This window comes from Borostomias antarcticus (genome assembly GCF_949987555.1).
Source record: "Borostomias antarcticus genome assembly, chromosome: 1".
NCBI lineage: Eukaryota > Metazoa > Chordata > Actinopteri > Stomiiformes > Stomiidae > Borostomias > Borostomias antarcticus.
In genome coordinates this window covers 8816111-8822213 of record NC_140234.1, presented here as the reverse complement: position 1 = coordinate 8822213, position 6103 = coordinate 8816111, and the positions used below count along the sequence as shown (strand labels likewise).

General features: G+C 45.8%; 1 pseudogene across 1 annotated transcript; it reads left to right on the top strand.

The window, feature by feature from the left end:
- The first annotated feature begins 986 nt into the window (after positions 1-986).
- LOC311329532 (7-alpha-hydroxycholest-4-en-3-one 12-alpha-hydroxylase-like) lies at positions 987-1970 on the top strand (annotated as a pseudogene). Its single transcript has one exon. The product of its transcript is annotated as a 7-alpha-hydroxycholest-4-en-3-one 12-alpha-hydroxylase-like (transcript).
- Positions 1971-6103: the final 4133 nt, after the last annotated feature.

Sequence of the window (6103 nt, the reverse complement as noted above, 5' to 3'; positions counted from 1 at the left end):
GTAGGCTACTGAACATTGTTGAGGGAGGGAGGGGGGGAAGTAGGCTACTGAACATTGTTGAGGGAGGGAGGGGGGGAAGTAGGCTACTGAACATTGTTGAGGGAGGGAGGGGGGGAAGTAGGCTACTGAACATTGTTGAGGGAGGGAGGGGGGGAAGTAGGCTACTGTACATTGAGGGAGGGAAGTAGGCTACTGAACATTGTTGAGGGAGGGAGGGGGGGGAGTAGGCTACTGAACATTGTTGATTGGATAGCTTGCTGAACGCAGCTGTCAACCAGGCCTTAATTCCCAACCGTTTTGCTTCGCAAGTTGTGAATGGTAATTAAAAACTACAGTTTTCACTCTGTATTATTTTTGGTAGGGACAATTCGTGTTTCCGTGGCTTTGGTATGGACATGTCCATATAGCGTCCATACCTAAAACTAGGCCTATGGCTGGATGACCAGTGAAGTAAGTCAAGGAGGAACCAGTACCGTCTTCAGTTTATAAGCTACATGACAAGCGAGCAAAGACATCCCTTCTGAGAAACAGTGGCTTGGTATGCTATGGAAGCCCAGAGACAGGATGGTACACATCTACTGTAGGTGTTGACTGTAGAAGCGCGCGTCCTCTGAGGTAAATGTGAACGATTTTCTGTGCGCGAGTAGCCTCGCGTCACCAGTCTCTCCTAGTGCGCGAGGCTCCGCAACAGTCATGTGACTGAAAACTTTATTTGGTGCAGCGGGGGAGCAACACACAACAAACAGAACGCCGGGCATGGATGTGGCGACATCGCACGCATACTTTATTACATGACTCTATTGGTACAAACATTTACCCACCAGCGTGGCAGATAGCCTCCGAAATTTAGTCGCCAAATGGAAATTTTACCCGCCATTGGCGGGTGGCGGGTGTTAATTTTCAGCCCTGAGCACAGTGTTTGACTAATAACTAAGGAATATGAGCTGGAGAACAGATTAGCTCGGCGAGTAGCACAGGAGAGGACGATGGGCTTTCTGCTGCCATTCCTGCTTGCTCTGCTAGCCTTCCTCCTTGGAGGACTCTATCTCCTGGGGACCTTCCGTCAGAGGCGTCCCGGGGAACCCCCCTTAGATAAGGGACCCATTCCTTGGCTGGGCCATGTCCTGGAGTTTCGCAGGGATACTGCAAAGTTCCTGGAGAGAATGAAAAGGAAACATGGGGATATTTTCACAGTGCTGCTGGGGAGCTTTTATTTCACGTTCGTCACAGATCCATTTTCCTTTGGGACTATTGTGAAAGAAGCCCGCACAAAGCAAGACAGGTACATGTTCCTGCTTCTGTGGGCGTCCCAGGGTAACACGGGGCCGTCAGCCTTCTGGCTGCTCCTCTATCTCATGAAGCACCCCGACGCCATGAGGGCGGTCCGGGCGGAGGTGGAGGACGTGCTGAAGGAGGCCGGGCAGGAAGTGAGGCGTGGTGGGCCGCTCGTCGACCTGACCTGGGACATGCTGCAGAAGACGCCCGTCATGGACAGCGCCGTGGAGGAGACCTTGCGTTTGACCGCCGCCCCCGTCCTCACCAGGGCTGTGCTCCAGGACATGAGCCTCAAGATGGCCGACGGACAAGAGTACCACCTCAGGGGAGTTGACAGGGTGGCCCTCTTCCCCTACACCGCCGTTCAGGTGGACCCAGACATCCAACCCGATCCGCTCACGTTCAAATACGACCGTTTCCTCACACCAGACGGGGGCAAGAAAAATGATTTCTACAAGGGCGGGAAGAAGCTGAAGTACTAAAACATGCCGTGGGGGGCTAGAGTCAGCATGTGCCCTGGTCGTTTCTTCGCCACCAATGAGCTGAAGCAGCTTGTTTTCCTCATGCTCACGTACTTTGACTTTGAGTTAAAGAATCCAGATGAGGAGATGCCGCATATTGACATCAAGCGCTGGGGCTTTGGGTCCATGCAGCCAACTAGAGACATTCAGTTTAGGTACAGGCTCAAGTTTTAGGTTTGAAAGCACACTTAGATGTTAATCTAACCAAACTCAAAGTAGTGAGTGAGTATTTAAGGGGTAATTTGTTTGAGCGCACAACATGTCCTGATGAAGACTGACAAGGTCGAAACATGTTGACTTCTTTAAAGTCATTAAAGTCGCACTGAAGTGAAAAAAGCATTCTGTCCCATTTTGGTTCACATAATTGGTCTTAGTGTTCACCTATTCAACGATGTATGCCAAAAAAATTACAAAATTCTACTTTTGTTGTAATCGTATATCAAAGTATATATTTCTTACTTCCTGCAAAACGGTAGGTCGCGTGCAATGACGAAATCAGGTACCTTAGATTTTAGGCCAATAATCTCACGACATCCACCCGTCAATCAACGCTATCCTTCTATCGAATCTGTCTAAAATTCCTCTAAACATATGTCCCACCCTCACAGCTTGTTTGCATCGGAAATACGTAAAACTACGGAAGTTAGATGACCTCAAACGTCTGTTTCTGTGCGACTTTAAAGGTTTTTTAACATTACCACTTCCTTTCCGAATACTTATTCTGAGTGCCTGGATCTACTTTTGTTTTTGGATATTGCCTCCATTCCCAGTGATCCAAGAGCACCAACAACACTAATGGTTTATCTCACTTCTTGAGCACCTTGTTCCTCCCTGTTGTCTAAACTCATAGTAGCGTTCATCATTACAGTAGGTTATGCTTGAAATGTTGCCATATTCAATAATAAAGTATTTTAGATCATCATGTTACTGTGAAAACTGTTATACGTAGATTCACTCATATCTTATCATCTTTATTATAACAGTATTAAAAACTGAATTTCGATAAATTAGATCACCATTGCAATAAACATTAAAACTGAACATATGAATGTTTTGTGTGAGCCTTCCCCAAAGGGAAACAGCCTATAAACCTTTAATGAATGTATGAAAATGACCTTTGTCACCTATAAGTATGCTCTAATCCAGGGTTTCCCAACCTGGGGTCCAGGCCCCCCTTAGGGGGCGCCAACAATTGCAGGGGGTGCGCCAGCACAGCTTCAGAACTATGTAGCCAGGTGACCGTTAGGACGGCAGGCCAGTGAAGAACTGGCTACTCAGACAGGGACGCAAACCCCAACAAGATCCCCACTATGATGTCATCGGCCATGGAGAGGAAGCCATGAGGATGGAGGAGCATGTCTGTGAGACAGAGAGAGAGAGAGACAGAGAGAGAGGAAGAGAGAGACAGAGAGAGAGACGTTACAGACGTGCTAGGGACATACTAGATGTTTCAATCACACACACAGACACAAACAAACACACACACACACAAACAAACACACACACACACACACACACAAACAAACACACATACACACACATGCACATCAATGATTGATTGATAATTTCCTTAATAAGTCTGTACAGAAGTCTAGTGTTCACCTGTGTGTAGACCTCCTTGCCAACCCCATAACTGAGCATGTACTGAGATAGAAGAGAAATGAGGGGGGTGGGTTTAATCAACGGAAGATAAAAGATGGTGCCCCTTTCTTTGTCACCATAGGGAACTCTCCTTTATACTGTTTATTGAGAGAGAGAAAGAGACAGACAGAGAGAGAGACAGAGATGATGCTGCCAGCTAAGGTTGCTGCTCCTACAGTATGTGTGTGTGAGTGTGTATCAGTCTATGTGTGTGTGTGCATGTGTGTGTGTCTGTCTGTGTGTGTGTGTGTGTGTGTGTGTGTGTTGGCCTGTGTGTGTCTGTTGGTGTCTATGTGAGTGTGTGTGTGTGTGTGTGTGTGTATTGATAGATGGCTCACTGTGAAGCTCATCCCCTGACAGCGTCCCTGCTGCTTGGCCTTTCCGGGCAGAAGCAGGAGTTTGGGATGATTCCCCCAGTCCTCATAGCTGAACAGGCTGCAGAACTTGAACTGTGGAAGAGAAGACAAGGCACACACACACAGCGGCTTGTCACACAGCCAATCAGAACACACATACCTGCTGATGCATGTTTGTGATAAGAACCCTGTTAGACGACTGGTGTCTGGTGACTAGTGAGCCAGTCTTGTCTTGTTATTGTTCTGTTTGGTGCGCCAGACCTCAGATAATTTGAGGGCCTAATATTAGCTAGACAAATATTTGTCAAAGAATCATGTTATTGACATGTCACACAGCAAAATACATGATTATATCTGATGAAGGGCCAAAAAGCCTTGTATGTACGGCACTACAATATCAAATAAATTCAACAAATTAATCAGAGACTATGAATCGTGTCAACATTAATATTCCTGCTACATTGGCGAAGCACTTAATTGTACCCTAACTTACGCCTGATGTAATTTTCACACACAAACATACACAGACTGGACGTTCACACCGATTTGGGGGGGGGGGGGGCAAATTCCATCAGGTGTAAGTGGGGGGCTCTGGGGAAGAAAGGTTGGGAACCCCTGCTCTAATCCATATTGTGACACTGTTCGACAGTGTATAGCAGGCCACCATGGAAATGGAGAAAAGTTAAATCTGGTGTTGTGATCTGAGGTAGTTTGTGGTTGTTTCTGGCACACAATACATTTCACACTACATCTACCATGTCATGAAAATGTCATTTTTTAAATCATGAACATTAGAGATTTATTGAGCAAGAATGTGCAGTGAATATGAGGAGAGCATGGCTGGCTTCAGATAGCTCTAAGTAAAAAATGATAAATGTCGCAGCTTATTTACACTGTAGCAATCCTGGATGAACATATTAGTAGGCCTACATACTGTGATGGGAATGAGTTGTGGGAAATGAGTTGTGGGACTCTGGACTGAGCATGGATTCACTGATTGACTGAATTGAACACAGGTGGGACTGATTGAGATGTAAGCAGACAACAGGCTGGTCAGATGAAGAGATTTAAACAAAATGAAGAAACAGTAACAGCTACAAATAAATACATAAATAAGTGTAAAAAAATTATGTCACAGCACAATGCCTGAGTATGTACTGTACATGTATTAGCATATTTATTCTGCATCCCCCCTGGGCTTGAACTCTTGTTGAGTTACCTGCCATGTGAGAAGCCATAGATGGTTTCATACTGACTTAAGCAATCACAAGGGCTGCATGTAACTGTCACAGGTGCACTGAGGTTTCAGCAGTTTTCACAAAACCAAAGACTAAACAATAAAACCAAGGTATACACTCGACAAGTGAAGAAGAAAAGACAGAGCTTATAAACTTACAGACTTACAAGATGGCACCGGAAACACCAGGGACTATGCACAGCTACAGCAAATGGAGCAGACAAAGAACAAGATGGGAGCTACTGTACATGTAGGCTAGAAATACTGTACACATACTAACGAGGCAGATGGAAACCAATCAAACAATCAGTGGCACAGGTCTCTCAATCAGAGCCAATTTAGCCAGTTGTAGTCCTAGGTCCGCTATTGGGGCGGGGTTGCCAACAACAACAAGTACTGTACACATGTAAACATGTTGTCCCCCACACATTATGCATGTTCCCTTGTGGTATCAAGCCCCCTGCTTCTCATTAGGCGTTTTTATACAGAGATCCAACTTTATTGCCCTGTAGAAGACCCCTCAATTTTCCAAGTGTGTATCTCTGCAGGCCCAGAGACTTCCAGGGGGCGGGTCAACTGTCAATCAATTTCTACTTTGGCCAATCAGAGACTGACAATCGTCTTGTCAATCAAAAACTCATTTCGCCTGAAACGGTTGTCAATCACTTTTTAATTTGGCGAATCGCCTTTCTCTTAGGAGAAGGGGCATGGTGGAAATGACGCTAGCTAGTTAGCTAGCTTTCTACATTGACTTTGTTTGCTAGCTTGCTAGTTACGTAGGCCTAATGCAATTTGTTATGGAGTTAGATTGACTGGATAACATGACTGTGTGTGAGAGAGATTATATTTTTAATGCAAATCATGTAGCTTGAAAGACGTAATCCATCAACCTTCCTGATAAAAGCCTGACCAAGACTCCCCTTGGTATTCTCTTAGTAGGCCTATGATCAATGTAATGGCTTGTGGGTAGAGGCTTGCAATGGTCTACACTAGCCCAGGGGCAGGGGAGCATCACTAGCCTAATGATCCATAGCCAGGACTGGGATGCCCTCAGTGGAGGTCCCAAGTCAGTC